Here is a 15,807-nt window from a genome sequence, read left to right as displayed (position 1 = left end):
TCTTTTTGGTGTTAAGGGATTGACCAGTTCTGCTGACGCCGGGCAGTTGTTTGCATCACACACATGAGGGGTGACGGGTCTGTTAAGGGAAGCGCACAGCTTTTCTAACCATGACGAAGGTTGGGACTGCTGGGTAGGGCAAGGGTGCGACAAATAGGTCATGAGAAATCAGTACCTGTAGAGTTGTGGCATGCGTGCCGATAATGAATTTTTATGGCCACACAAACTGCATGGCTTCTTGAATACCCCAAAGTGAATTGTGGTCACATTAGGCACGTTACATTGGTGTTCTACGACACCTAAGTTGGGGCCAGGGGCTCACTGCAGCACGTGCAGACGTATTAAGGTCCCCTTAATCAAATGGATAAGTGAAAGCAAGCAAACGTACAGATGACTGATCTACTACACCTCGTTGTACGCAAGCCTCCGTTCCATATCAAATAAAGAGCGTGGCCCTCAAATGCTCAGTGTACGAAATAAAATGGATTGCTTGGTACGTAAACTCACCTAGTTCACCAAAGCATGGGTGCTCAAGAAGATGCGCACCTACAGCAGTGCTAGTCAAACTTTTGTATACAGAGTTCTCTCCTCCCATGCTTTGACTGCTTATATTCTCTATTAAAAGCAGTTACTGTAGTCCCTTAAACATTGAGTATTGGGCTTGCTGAATGCTGTAAATTTAGTTTTCTTTTGAGTTCTCTGATGCACTATTCCTCTATTCCTTCGTGAGGTCTCTGCTTGGTTTGTGGGTGTAGTCTCTCTACAAGAAAAAGAGAAATACTGGCTGTTATGTCCTGGCCTGCGATCGTTCAGGCCAGGCTGACCAAGGCTGGGGGCACCCAGCAGACACACGGGCTGCGGTCACGCAGCAGGATTGCAGGCAGGGATAACACTGTTTATGTCGGGATCACCCGACATGACATCACAGCTGGGGGCACCCAGCAGACAACTCTGGACTGGGGGCACAGGGTCAGCCCGTGAGCACACAGGCCCCTCCTAGCAGACGATGCCGGCGTTGCCCAGCAGGGGCACCGTCATCCCAAGGTAGAGTTGCCCAGCAGGGGCTCTGCTAACATGGCTGACAGCCATGAGGCACAGCGTTGCCCGGCAGGGGCACTGTCATGGCGGAGGGCCCTGCATGGCAGGCCCTCTGCCAGCTACGCAGCTCCAGCATGGTGCTGCACAATAACTGCACAGGGCACCATGTTCGCTCACTCTGAAGACTAACGAGCGGGAGGCCGCTCATTCCTTTAATTGAATATAGTCACGTGGTTACTGCCAGAAGCCCCTGGGAGATACCAAGCTTCCCAGGAGGGGTAACACATTACACTGGCAAACATCTGATATGGGGGGGGGGCATTGTCTAAGTAAGGTGTGGACTACTAAAAGACATGCTTGGACAAATGAGGTTAGGGGCAGGAATTGTGACCCTCTCAATGGCCACCATCCCCCTCAGAGCCAGAACTGGCTGGCACTGGGATTACTTGCTGGTATTCCTCCCACGCTTGGGTGAGACTGGTTCCTACCCTGTTGTGACAGGGCCAATGTACTGGCCTTGTCACAGAAGCTACAATTTGACTTTCAATCACAATGGAATTTGCTATCTAATCTGACAGTACACTAGGTTATTTCACAGGTTTAACCAGCTTAATCAACAATGCACAAAATGCAAGTAAACCATTTTAATCCACGCCCCACATCACCGGCTAGTGCAACGATTCACGGGACCTTGTAATTTCTCCCAACATGGGAGCCTTTCCCTCTGAGGCTATGTTGGTGAGCCTGCTATGCAATATTCCCCCACCCTCCTAGGGGTGTTATAAGTGTGACCTCACAGGGAGAGACTCCCCTCTTGGGGACGGAGACTCCCGTTCAGTGAAGGAACTTCCTAACCCTTATTCATGAGTTCCTTAGGTCATCATTACCTGAAGATCATCAACATGAACAGACCTCTGTTTGCTATTGTAACACCTCTTCACCTGTTCCTTTAAGAACCACAATCCCTGAGAAGACGTAGAGTATCAACAGTTTGAACTCTACTTATACTTAGAAGAAGAAGGAAGGAGTAATAACGATCACTCCTTCATTTTAAAACATATCACTGGGAAGAGTTGGAATGATAGAGGCATGAAGAATGCTTCAGGGAGACGAAACAATGAGCCTTCGCTGGAGAGGACGTAGCTAAATACTATAAAAAGAAAAGAAGGACTCTTCTGTATCTCGGCAAGTGCAAACCCCAGAGGCAGGAATCCCTGGAAGCAGTCTGGTCCTCGGATGAGAGGACGTCGTGAGGCAGGAGGAAGAATAGTCCAGGAGCTGGCTGCAAGTCAACTCAGTGAAGGTCTGGAACTTGACTTCAGGGAGGTTGACCGTTAGGCCCATAAACAACGCTGAGACCGTCGAGCAGAGGGCTCTTTGGAGCTGCTGAGAAGGAAGGGAAGCCGGAGAGAGGAACACTGACAGCGTTCAACAGCAAGGAGTCACCCCAAGAAGATCTGGTGAAGCCAACCCATCAAGATAAAGGTAACGAGTGTGGCGGGAGACCCAGTAGGACACGGGTGCACTGGGAAACCATTAAAGCAACTCAATAATACTACGCAAGTCATCTCCCTCATCTCAGTAATTGGATAAACTTTAAAGCAAGTCCAGAAGAATTTGGGAGTCATCTCCCTCGTCCTAGTAGCACTGAAGTAATTAAAGTCAATCAAGAGTGCAATGGAAATTGTGATACTCATCCCAGTAATATGAAAGAGACATTAACAGAAACCCATTGGGGAAATGAACAAGATCTTGACCCAGTAGCGCACACAATACTGAGACAGAAGAACCTTTGGATATTTAAGAGGGACCGGAAAAGCCCCCTTAAGGAACTACAGGTGTTAATCAAGAATATCGCAAGGAACTATATTAACATAAGTTGTTAAGGCTGAGTAGGCCAGTCCAGGAGAAGGGAGTCATTCACATGGACCTCCTTCTTTTGTTGCTGAACCCTTTTATTTCTTTAGTGCTAGGGCCTGCTTAGGTTCGTTTTTGGATGGAGGACAGGCTAGTTTGATTTGGACTACATTATTGATGACTACCACATAGTTGGATTTCTGTTGGTACAGAGCCCTCCCCATGTTCTAGAGACAGATAGGCCTATTACCTTAATAAATATTGTGGTTAAAATGCCACCCCATTTGTCGGCCTCCTCTTCCTTTACCACACTAGGTCTTTAAATGAACAGGTTAAACCAACTCTTGCCAAACTTAAGAACATCTCTGGCTATTGCAATCCATCACTTTTGCAATGTAGGAAAATCTCAGTCACCCATTTAAATCCCCCCCCCCACCCTAACTCTTATTAGCAGAGGATTTTATACTTGCCTGCTGCCCCAACTCTAAGATTAGCGAGGCTTGTATGGGACCATTCTCATAGCTGGCTCTTTGGAAAACACTCCATAGACCTCAACTGAGCTAATTTCTCCCTTACAAGTATCAAACTTCCAAAATGAAATAATCCATTAGTTTTGCTTGACTCCCACCACAGCTCCCTTGAAATTGCATCCTGCAAAACAATCATTCCTTCTGCTGATCTGCAGGTGCCCTCTGTTTGCACTCTAATTCACCTGCTCTGCTCCCTTGTCTCATCCTCCGGTTATGTGACACCTTCTCATCAGTGAATCTATCTCAGTGATACGTACGTGATGTTTCATCTACAATTTCGGTTGCTGGACAAGCTAGTTGGTCTGGCTTCAAGTCTTTCTTATCTTAGACTCATGTAGCTAGCGAGAATGGATGTGGACAATTGTCATTGCAATAATACTTAAAAAACGGAACGGCTGAATTTTAGAATAGTAGAAATGCTGATCTGTCAACCCCTTCTCTTAAGTAAGTTCTCTCATTGTACAGTGAGGAGGACCTCCTAAACCTAAACACCAAATCCCTGTCTGTAGCCGGCTGCATCAGTCCCCAACTTCCCATGTATAGCTCAAATTTGATTTTATTTATTTTATTGTTTGCAGCGCAAACCTATTTTTGGTAAGTTACACTTGGTATCAGGCTAATTATTATGATGCTTCCCTGCCTATGCAATTATAAGTCTCAGGAGCATCTGTCTTTCATGGTTTGAGCCATTGGCTGAAACTCTGAGTTGAGCGCCAATTTTACTTCTAAAACCAAAACACACTTTTCCCAGAGAATCAACCTTCAAAATCTTGGCTTTCTCTCTACTCCTTAGCAGTAATATGGTTTCTAATGATTTGTGTTAGATTCAGTTCACATTGTAAATAATAATAAACCTTTCCACTGTGCATGTGTAATGCACAAACAATCTTTTGGTTACATTTTGTCTTTTGTAAACTCTGTATAAGTGCTGCCAAAATCAGTTCATTAAAACGAAATAATGGAGCGCACTAGGTGCAAGAAAAAAACAGCTTTATTACTTTATTTTGCAAAAGTAATGGCCGGGCGCAAACAAGAAAAACGCAAAACGCCCACATAGGGCTAAGGGTTATAAAGCGGAAAACCGCAGAAATGAAATCATTACAAAAAAAACATTTTTAATGACATTCTAATAGTCATTGGCTACTCCTAACCAGGACCATAAAGAACCCTGTACATTAAATCTACCACCCAAGTCCAACCCATTAACAACGTCATCGTCATAAACATCATCAACTCGCTGTTTCATTGGGTGGCGGGTTTCACGCTGACAGTGATACATAATCTTTGCCATTGGTTGCACTTCCTGGGGTGGCCTTGAATATTGCATCCCTCTGAGACAACCCAATGGTAATTATTGTGAACAGAGAGATTAAACCTTGGCTTAAAGTAGAAATAAACACTCCCATCTCACTTTCCATGCTCAGGTCCCAATGATCCCAGACCTTTCCCTAACCTTGAATAGTTCATTCTGCAGCTTTTGTCTCGATTGATGGTGCCAACGGATGTGCACGGTCTTCTAATTAGGTCATGGGGGGGAAAAAACATGGCGAGGGCCCCGTGTGCAGAAAATAATCCCTCATATTTATTGGTCTCACCAATATAGTCAACCACAGGTATGATAGCACTAACTTGTTGGTGGCGCTGTGTATTGTGATGAATCGGAGATGATTCCCCCAGAAAACCTGGCCTGGGACCCTTCTCATTTGGCCAGGGAAAGGCAGATGCTTCCTGACCCTGGGTGTGGTGATCTGCGGGAGGAACACATAGGGGTTTGGGAGCAGGTCAGGAAGAATGGGAAAACCTGTTTAATAACTTTCCCAGAGACCCTACCATCGTATCGCCTACTGTAAAATTGAAACTGTGTACCAAACGTGTAATTTGAACAATGGGAACTTCAAATCCCACAATACCCAAAGTACTGGGACAACGACGGAGAAGATGGATGCAGAGGCACTGGACTGCAAGCTGTAGTCTAGTAGTACTAATGACCCACACCTGAGTGGAACTGGGATGTATAAAAGGCCCCCTCGGGTGCAGGCCATAAGAAGTAGTGGGAGGTGGCGCAATTGCAGTAACTCCACATTGCAGTTGCAGCAAAAGTTGAAGGAAAGCAGAGATGCCAGAGTCACCGCTATTTGCAGAGTGGATGCCGGTTCTGAGACAGTCTCTACCTTCGAAGACCTTATGTGCAGTGATTGCGCAGTGGGAAGCGTTGATTTGAAAAGCTTCCCCCATTGTGAGTTGGGCTCCTGTGGTAGGTGAGCACCTGAGTGTCCCAGCATTGCGGAACACTCCCTTCCCGACCGATCTGGGCCGCGGGAAGTGAAGAGAAGCAGTTTGCCAGGCAGAGCGAAACGGAAGACACGGAGGCAGCAGAGCGAGCGGATGCGTATGCGACACCCAGTAAGTTCATGAACGCTCTGTGATTTCCTCGCTGGCCAGATCTAATTGTTTTGAATACCAACTGATGCAACAAAACTAAAGTGGCAGAATAAGAACTTTGTGAACTGACAAGAAAAGGTATAATTATGCTTATAACGGTCACAGTAATTTTCAAAACCTAGTAAGGGCAATATTACAAGAAACTGATAAGAACCAACATTGCCAAAGCCAATAGAGGGCAATTCAGAAGCAAACTGATTGTAAACCCAATTGCCAGAGTGAGAAAGAAGCAATTGTTTGAAATTACTTAACCAAGCATTGTCTAAGCCAGGGAAGAACACGTGTGAGAAAAAGCCATTATCAGAACTTAGTTAATATAAGAGTCCGAAAACAAGAGTGGCAGGAGAGCTACCTTCCTAATAAAGGTATTCAGGATGAGAGGAGCATAACCTGCATTGCATGTGGTAATCACAAGTTTGGAACAAACGGCACCAATGTTTTCCTTGTTTCCCAGAAGAAGTAGTCAAAAGTATTAGGCTGTAGTGGAAAGTCAAGGCTTGGCTAAGTTATAGTATGGGTATTGACCATTTGCACTACAGCCTAATACTTTTGACACATCTTTAAATACAGAGTCAATGCTTTTATATGGTACATATTCTTTAATAGGTTGCCGCCAACGTGTGTTGACCTTTACTAACAGGTCTTCAGGGCTTCAATCTTATTGATCCAATCCAAATATGCACATATATAACACAAATCATAATTTCTGCAACATAAAATATTCCATATCATACATTACCACCAAATTTAGAAATTGGAATCCATATGTACAGGTGCATCCATAATTTGAAATACACGGATCAAATGCGGTTCTCAACGTGGGTTAGAAGGAACAGGGAGAAAAACATACATAAAGGCTCATATTAATGTCCAATGTTGGCATCACATAGAGTAATAGTACTGGGCATGGCAAATGCACGTTGTAGTGCTAGGTTGCTCGATTAAACACAAGAAAGCTGCCACCACCAAGGCGCCAACCTATGTTCATTGCTGATAATATTAGGAAAAAATGCTAAAAGAATTCCCTATCAAGTAAGCAGGGTGTGGCTAAAAGAAACAAGTGCCTTTCTATTCAAGATTGCTAGAAACCCCGTTTTATCTATCTGATACTTAAAGGTTCAATTGTAAATTTGATTACCGTTGTATGGATTGAATTAAAGGAAACTAACTCAATTCCTTTACCGTCAGTATCCAGATTTATTTTCAAAAAGCGAAAGTCATCAATTCTTGCAAAGATAATTGGTCATTCAGTGTCCTATCCCTAATCTGTTCTGTGTCCAATGTAGCAAAATACATTTTGGGTGAATACTTTAGTTGTCTAGACCAAGTCTCATACTTATGTCTAGTCTCAATGATGAAATGCTCCACTCAAACCTATTTTCACATAAGCAATTTCGTTGTTTCAAGTCGCCTGTGAAAAATATTTTAAAATGCTGAACAATACTTGTAATCCCATCTTCTTATTGGCATATCAACGCACCACCACCAATGAACCTGCATGTGTGGCAGTGGTCTTTAACTTCCAATTCATATGGAATTGGAAACTAGGATTGTGACCTAGTCCTACTGTGGCCAATGGCTAAGCCTCGTATTGCCCCTAATCCTGATGATCTCTTATGTTGTCCTAATACAAAAACGCCAATGTAAAGGCCTAGAAAAATCAAACATAATGCAGGTCACTTCCACTATTCTCATTAAGGTGTCTAGATTAAACCACCACCAAACCCACTGTACTTATATAAAAGGCTCTTGCCTCCTAAATGGGACCTTTTCATTAAATTCTGGACTGAATATAATTGTTTGTTCTTGAACCGTTTTGACCTAAAAATGACCAAAGCTATGCATGAACACACATCTGCAGGTATCACTAAATAATATCCCCAACAAATATATCACCGTAGATATGGCTGTTTGGTTCGCCATCTGTGATATTTTTAGGGGGGATATTATATGGGAGCGGGTGTTGCAGGGGTGTCCCCCGCAGGGTCCATGTGTGAATTTTGCATTGGGATATTTTTGCGGCGGAATTAACACATGGACCTATCTGCAACCTCCAAATCCCCAATCGGGGGTTATAAGAATCTTCCTTAGTTTAGGACATGGTTATGGTAAATGGTATTTACAAGTAAAGAGAGTGTAGGATCTCTTTCCTCCTTTTGGAGACCGACTTTGCTAGATTGTTTGAAGTAAATGTTACCAAAGAAGTATTTCTAGTAGTGTTAGGAGCTTTTCATTGAGTCCTGCAGGGCAAGGGACTTTGTAGTAATAGTCGTGGCAGGTCAGTAGACCAGGAATAAGTCATTGAAGTATTGTGTTGTGGTTGGACTGTGAAGAAGTGTCAAGAACACTAACGTATATATATTGTGACCGGTTGTGGAATCATGACAAATTTATTGCAAATGCAAGTATTTTGTGACCTGTTCTGGAACCATCCTGACAAAAGCATTATTGTTGATACAGACCAACTGTGGAAGTGTTTTTGTTTTCTAAGAAGTTGTGTTGAACTCTCTGCTACAAGTGGATAGAGAAAGACTTGCTGAATATTTTGAACTATTGGTCAAAGTCCAAGTGAGAGACTTTTTGGAACAAGGAGAACTTTATCATTAGAACTTTGTTGCAAGACTGAACTTTCCTATTTTGAACTGTTGATTGAAAATCCTGTTTGAATCTGGGGAAGGGGATCTCACCTTTGACCATAACTTTTTAAATTTGAATTGCCATATATTTCCTTGTTAATTCTGTTGTATGTATAAGTGTGGGGGACAGATTCCTTTTGTTAGTGTTTCTTTTAGTTTATTTTGATAGGCAGAGAAATCCTAGTCAGGGTAGGGATAGTGAGGCGTTTGTCAAACCCTTTTGAATTAATGAAATGTCATGAAAAACCTAGTCCAAGTTGTCTGTGTGGTATACAGTTCTTTTGCCGCAGGACTTTTCATCTTTTATTTTTTGGGGGGGGGGTTTAAAAATTAAATTAATATTTGTGGGTGAAAGGGAATAATTAAAAAAAATAAAATAAAGGGGGGTTTGAAAAAAAAACCAATGAGTCTTTTTCGATAAAAAAAACGGTGATGAAAAGTCCCTCGACGAAAAATCCCGTGGCAATCCTGTCTCCCATTTCTGACCCCTCACATAATGCAGATTAACTTTGTATCTTTGGCAATGTTACTACACAAATCTAAGTCACCTGGTGCTAAAAGCTTTGCGTATTCATGTAGTTATCGTCTGGAATGAAAATAATTGTTGTATATCTAGTTTCGAGTCCTGCAAATAGCCGATTCTCGCAGCATCCGCTAACGTCATCCCATCCTCCCTTCTTCCCTGGTCTTGGCGGTCTTGTGCTTTCCAAGCAGGAAGGAAAAGGAAAGCTTTTAATAAAACAAATTGTGCACCTTTGAATGGGATCTTGTCTCAAAATGTGTTACAACAAAGCTCAACACAACTAATATTCTAATTCAACTATACATGTCACCCTTCATAGTTTTCTATATCCTCTGTGTATTCAGCAACCTAATGCTTGCTGAAATGCAGCAAAACGAGTTCCCTTAAGTGTGGCAGCACTAACTCTGTTCTACTTATGTTCATAATATACAGAATAACAAAGCAACTTCTCAACCAACAAAAAGGCCCAACAACCTTTTCTTATTTTATATTTCTGCTCTTGCGTGGGAGGCGGTGCATGACACTTCATCTGTCCTACATACACCATCACAACTCCAATAGTGTTAAGAGTCAGGCTGCTTCCGTAGCCATAAAAACATGAATGTTATCTTATTTACTTATGTGTTTGGGAGCTTTTCTTTAAGGCATAACATCAGGTACTTGTTATACAAACATAGTTTGCTGTTAAGTAGCAGATTACTTGATTCAAGCCACGATAGGCACTGTGCACTACACCACTTGCCTTGCATGGGAGAGCAATTGCAGGGTGTGCTGGCCAATTAGTGAGAGTAAGCCAGGACTGATTTCCTGGCTGCTGGTTGCAGGAAACCTTCAGGTGGCTTGGGAAGAATCATGCCTGCTGTTCCTGCATTGAGGTGGATGCTGTTGTGAGTTGCTCTGAGGTATAGATCTGCAGCAGTGCCTCTTATGTTTTTGCTTACGTGTGGGATGGGGCTCTGTTAAGGGAGTTTTCCTAAAGCCCTACTGGTAGTAAGACTTTAGTAAGCTATCCCAGTGGTTGTTAGATCTCCAACTCTTAGTATCAGTCTGTGCTAACTCAGGACCTTGGTAGAGTGGCAAATCAGTCCGGCTTATATTAAGAGGAAAATGTGAGCTATAGGTAAGTACACTGAACCTAGTTAGACATGCACCTCAACAAAACTCTTAGACTTATATATCAGAATCACTTCAAAAACTTTAGACGTTTACACTGTAACACTTCGGAATACTTGAGAATACACTTCAAAGGACACTTTCGCTTTTGTGGTTACGTTTGTAGCAACGTTAAAAAGGGAAAAGACATTATCATACTGTCAGTTATTACGCGCACTTAGGGTTCTTAACAGTTCTAACAGTAATGCATTTACTCTGCAAACCCAAATAGTAGTCACTTAAAAGAAGCAAAATTGTTAGTTAATGTAACATTACCCTGATTCAAGGTTCTAGAGAAGGTTTCTTCGCCTACTACATCTTTTAAGTCCCAAAACGCAAACCCTAGCTAAAGGCGGTTCAGCGAGGGCTCAAAGTCTTGACAAGCAGCAGAATACGAAGAGTTCCTGTGGATTTCTTCTTGTCTCTAGTGTTAGAGAAGCAGCAAGTTAACAACTGACAAGGGACACCTTTTTAATGGACTCGATGAAGGGACACAATGAGCGGCTTGAGCCAGAGGAAAGAGGGGGTAACCTTGGGCATCTCTACATGCACTCCAACGCTCTGGAGTGACTTTTTGAAATCGGGTAAGCAATACCTTTTTCCCCATAGTACCTTTTAGGTTAGAAGAACATTTTTGTGCTGGATGCTGTGCAATGTTGCAGCTCTGGACCTGACCTCTGGATTCCTTGGTCTGATGACTAGGCCGGTCACTGGATGGGATCTCTCAGCAGCAGTCTTGAGCGAGTACCTGGGACACAACTTTCAGTAACTACTTGGTTCACTGCAGTTTTGGCGCCTTTCCTGCAGCACCAACAAAGGACATGGATTGCAGGTCAATCCTCTTCGCTTCCTGCAGTCCCGCACTCTGAGGGGGGCTGGGCGAGTTGGATTGGATCTCTGGAGTGTCCTCATGGGTTCAGCAAAGATTCGGATGGATTTAGCCTTTCCACATCGATGCACACACAATGGGCAGCAGGTCTCCTGGTACTGGGGTTCTGGAGCTCTGGAAACTCCTAGGACCTTGTGAGATGGCTAAATTTAAAATTTGTTGTAGTACTGGTTGTTCCCAAAAGCCAAAGGGACGACGTCATCCGCTTTGGGGCACCACTGTCACACAGAAAACAGGATCAGGACAGCAGTGGTTACTTCACGGTGATGCAAAGGGTCTGCAGGTGTCTCTGTGCGTCGTCGTCTTCGGTTACTTCAGCTTTCAGTGGTCGACTTGCTTTTCACTCCGGAAGCCTCAGTTTAAAATTATTATTTTCTTTTTACATTTCCAGCACACACTCCTCTGTATTCTCTCTCAGCATTTTACAGAAAGGGGGGTTTGGCTGTCCAATTAGGACAGCCAGACCCCCTGTGGGAGCTGGTCCTGTTCAGGCACTCTGGCAGAAAAAGGACGTGGGGGTGGAAAACTCCTCCTCCACTTCCTGCCTGCCTAGGCGTGGACACCCAAGGGTTCCAGCCAAAGGCAAAACACACACACACACGCACTGACCTCCCCCTCCAAGAATGGTAGACAAAGGGCCAACCTAGAACAACTACACTAGTTGGTACTTCGGTACCCCTATTGTGCGCTACCGAGGCTATGGCATAGCCTGTGTTACAAAAACTGCACAATAGTTTGTAGAACACGTCCACTTCCACCAGCCTTAACTAGGAGATTGTTTAGGTGACTAAAAAGTCACAGGAGCAGAGAGAAGGTGGATACTAGGTATTCCTTTGGCACTCCACAGAAGGTGGTGTGTGCTAATCTCTGACTATAGAGTTTTGGGAGGGATACTATCCTTAAGAACTGTAGTTACATGAGGATACAGAAATAGGAATCTTAAAGGAGGACCCTAAGGGTCCCCATCAACACTGCCCATAAGGAGCAGTGTGCTGCAGTAGTAAAATGCAGATGAGTTCCAAGAGTGGAAAAAGGCTCCACTCATTCAGGATTGAGAAAAAGGTCCACAAGTCCAGCAAAAGGTGCTGTGGGTCTCACTAGGAGAGGGGATGAAGCATAAAAATGATCTCCCAAACACACTCCTCTGTTCAGGTTCTGCAGTAAGGATCTTCGTGCTGCATTTGAAAACAACAAGAAGATGTGTGGGCCATGAGGTTCAAGATGGAAATGATGCAACAATTCTGCTGGTGAGCAAACTACAATTTGTGCGCAGCTGTAAATGAATGGTCTCCCCTGCACTTTTTAATTATGAATTGTCAGTACACCTGCTGCGCACTTCATAGCGATCTAATGTTTGTTTTCTGTTGAGCCTTCCTTACGTTTCGATGCACTTATCGCTGTGACCCAGTGATGTTCATCATGATTATCTTTTAACAGTCACACACATGCTAGTTGAACGTCATCTTCTCTGGTGGTACAATCTATAGCAAATTCCTCTGCTGATGAGGCATGAGGCTGCTGCAGAAGAACATACTCTAAATGTGTTTATACAATAGCTTGTCATCATGCAAATGTGGAAGACGCACTTCCCCTGTAATGCAAATCAACACTCACTCTTTCAGTTCTTTTTGTTTTCACTGATATTTCTCAAATAGAGATCGGTCAACGGTTATTTTAAAAGTGGTATGAACATGTACTTGTAGAAATACACCACTGTTATTGAAAGCTGTGATTCCTTGTGATTAAGTAGGACAGAACATTTAGTCTGCCGTGGTAAGTCTCCAACCACGTTGTTGTGAATAGCAAAGTCTAATGGAAGAAAATCTGTGAACTGGTGGCAATGGAATGGCTGAGTCCAAAGAGTCCAAGTTGTTAAAGATTCCATTTGTCCGTCATCGTCGTCAGCTTTGTGACATTTCTAAAGAAGGTCCAAATATAAACGGGGGAGTGAGTACACCACGGATTTAAAGAACTCTACATGTCCTCTAATGTAACATCTATATCCAAGCTACAAATGCCAACTGCAAAGCAATTGTACATTGCAACTTTTTAATTTATCTCCTATTGAAAAAAAGAAAGAAACCTGGTGTTACTTGAATGAATCCATCTGTCAAAAGTAGCCGCAGTGCACGTTGAATTCAGACAAATTCTTTTGCATCAACCCAATTCATGAACCTCCTACCAGCATTAAAGCGGTCCTATATCAGATTAACCGGCATAGCCACTGTTGCTAACTTCTTGTCATTTAATGCCTTTGTTCTTCAGTGAACCAATAGATTGTGCACATTACCATTATGCCTCTGGTAAAAGGCTAAAGGTCAGCGGTTCCTCCATTGAAGTCAGAGAGGCAGGCCAAGGGACGATTATTATGAAAGATTGAGGGACTGGCAGTTTCGACAAGTTGGGGATCATGATATTGAATCAGTTGCCAAGGATGAAACACTTAGGTTATGAGGTGAATATAGGATTTGAGCTCACCCTTCCGTTTCCATACGTGACCATAGTGTCAAACACCTTTTTGTTACTGCAAGGCAACATTTGTTTCTAATTCGCGCACTACAATAATTCTGTTTTGTAGACATGACTTGGAAACTACTCCTATCTTCTCAACATTTTTAAAAAATGTTTTTATTTCAGAAGCGTGCTGTTAGGGAGATTTTTCATTTCTTGTGCCAATTCCCCTAAACCTGAGAGACCCCCAGCACTTTTGCTGCACTCTGGGATTTTTGTAATCTGTTCTCCTGAGTGAGTGGAACCTTTTCCCACTCCCCCATTATTTTGGCTCTGACATGGGAACCCTGTTTTAATGCTCTTGTGTTTCCTTTTTTTCTTCAATGGAGTCATGCTTTCCTCCATGCATTTCACTACCTGCAACTGTAATGGATTTTTGCAACACACAGCACCTTTTCAAACTGTACAAAACGTACTCTTGCAAAAATAGAACATTGCGATGACGCAACCAAGAATTGCATTTACCAGCCCACTAACGCGGACTGCGAGTGCGCGGCGCACATGAGTAGGAGCGGAGCGGAGCTGAGGTTGGCGTGGGTGGACGCACTCGCTCCCGTATGCCACGGTGTGTCTTGGAGGTGGGAGGTGTGGAGGGGAGCGACGAGGGGGGAGTGGCTATCCTGGGCGGGGATGCTTGTGTTGATATCAGCATTAACTGCTCAGTGTCTGTACCGCAGCCTCGCGTTCTTGTGTGGCAGGCCGCGGAGGCACAGGGGAGAATGTTCCTTAGGGCCAGTAATCGAAGTAATCTACTGGACAAAGCACCAGAACCACCCCTTGACAATGTTTTCTTTGTGGATAAGTCCCCAAATTATGCTCCTCACAATCCATCTGCTAAATCCAAGTAAACCGTTGAGCAACAACACTCAGAAATAAACAAATCTCACCTAAGACTTATTCAAGCTTCGAATGAGAAGACAGACGATTTTCCTTTCAATTTTGACTTACACACTGCAGAGGCCGTGCCAGTGGAGTCGAGCCAGTTATAAAATAACGGCCAGGAGCCTGTGTGCGAATTTTTCGGAGACCAACAAGTTCATCCAAACATGTAATCTTTTCTGGATGATGCAGAGAAAGAGCCCACCAAAGAAAGTTCCAACTGTAAACAGCAATGCAACTCATTAGCCTTTGAGGATAAATTTTTGCGTGATCTTAAACAACTAAATGTTGAAGTTAGCTGCAAAAGCAGGGACAGTGCTCTAAAAGGGCAAATGGATCAAATAGAACAAATTATGGATCCCTGCATCCAACTCAGCGATCGCGCTGAAGAAATTCTGCAAAGCCCTAAACCCAATGTTGGACAAGAGGCCAGATCTCAAAAACGGAGACGAGTTGAATCCAGCACATCTCCAAGCATAAAATGATCCCAGCGTAGTTCTTGTGTTGCGCAGGCAGGCGTTGCAACTGGTGCTAACATCATATAAACGTCAACAACTGTAACAAAACCAACAACAGAAAGCAAGCACATTCCCTAGGAATGCAGACAAGTTCTGAGGTCTCTTCTTCAGACTCCTCTTTTATTCAGCATAATCACTCAAAAGTTAGAACAACTTCATTTGGTCACCATGGGCTATTCAATTCAAGGACAACTACGAAGGGAATCGTTGAGAAAGTGCTTCAAGAACTACGTCCCAACATCATGTCAGCCCTAGCAATCGCCGTAACACCATTCCTAAAAATGTATAAACAAATAAATGACAATTACAAAGATCGAAGCACTTTGACCGCCATGATGAACACGAAGCTAGCCAACACTGAAGAAGGAATTAATTTACTTAAAATAAAAATAGCAGACGTAAATGACAGGAGTACGGTCACATAAACTTCTGCCGGAAAACTAAAAAAAAATAATAGCGAGGATTAAAGACTCTTAGCAGAAGTTGCTAGAGAAGCTCTTGCCCGCAGAAGTTGTTAGAGAAGCTCTTGCCCTGCTAAAACGAAATCCGACTGTCCCTAATACTGAAGCAACAAGAGGAGCATTTGCACATGGGACATCACCTCCACAGGGCTCAATAGAGCCATCCATTCCTCTAGCCACTGGAAAGAACGGCAACAGTATTTCAATGATTGAAGCGAAATAAACTGCGCTGGACCTTATGCCTGGTAAACAAATAAAGTGCCCCTGCCAACATCCCAAATATTGAAGATCCTCCCCTTGAAACAAGAGCCAGCCTCAAAAGTGTTTGGGGCGGAAGAAAAGGGAAGTGCGGCGGTCACTATCATAGATGA

At 43.4% G+C, this 15,807-nt stretch overlaps 1 protein-coding gene across 6 annotated transcripts in view; it reads left to right on the top strand.

Annotated features, from left to right (window-relative positions):
- SLC35F5 (solute carrier family 35 member F5) overlaps window positions 1-15,807 on the top strand; it is a 1,900,137-nt gene that overhangs the window by 292,216 nt on the left and 1,592,114 nt on the right. The gene's annotated exons all lie outside the window — the stretch shown is intronic.

This window comes from Ambystoma mexicanum, chromosome 9, assembly GCF_040938575.1.
Source record: "Ambystoma mexicanum isolate Mex_15411 chromosome 9, UKY_AmexF1_1, whole genome shotgun sequence".
In the NCBI taxonomy this organism is placed as follows: Eukaryota; Metazoa; Chordata; class Amphibia; order Caudata; family Ambystomatidae; genus Ambystoma; species Ambystoma mexicanum.
Note: the sequence above shows the minus strand (reverse complement) of the source record. Positions and strands in the feature narration are given on the sequence as shown.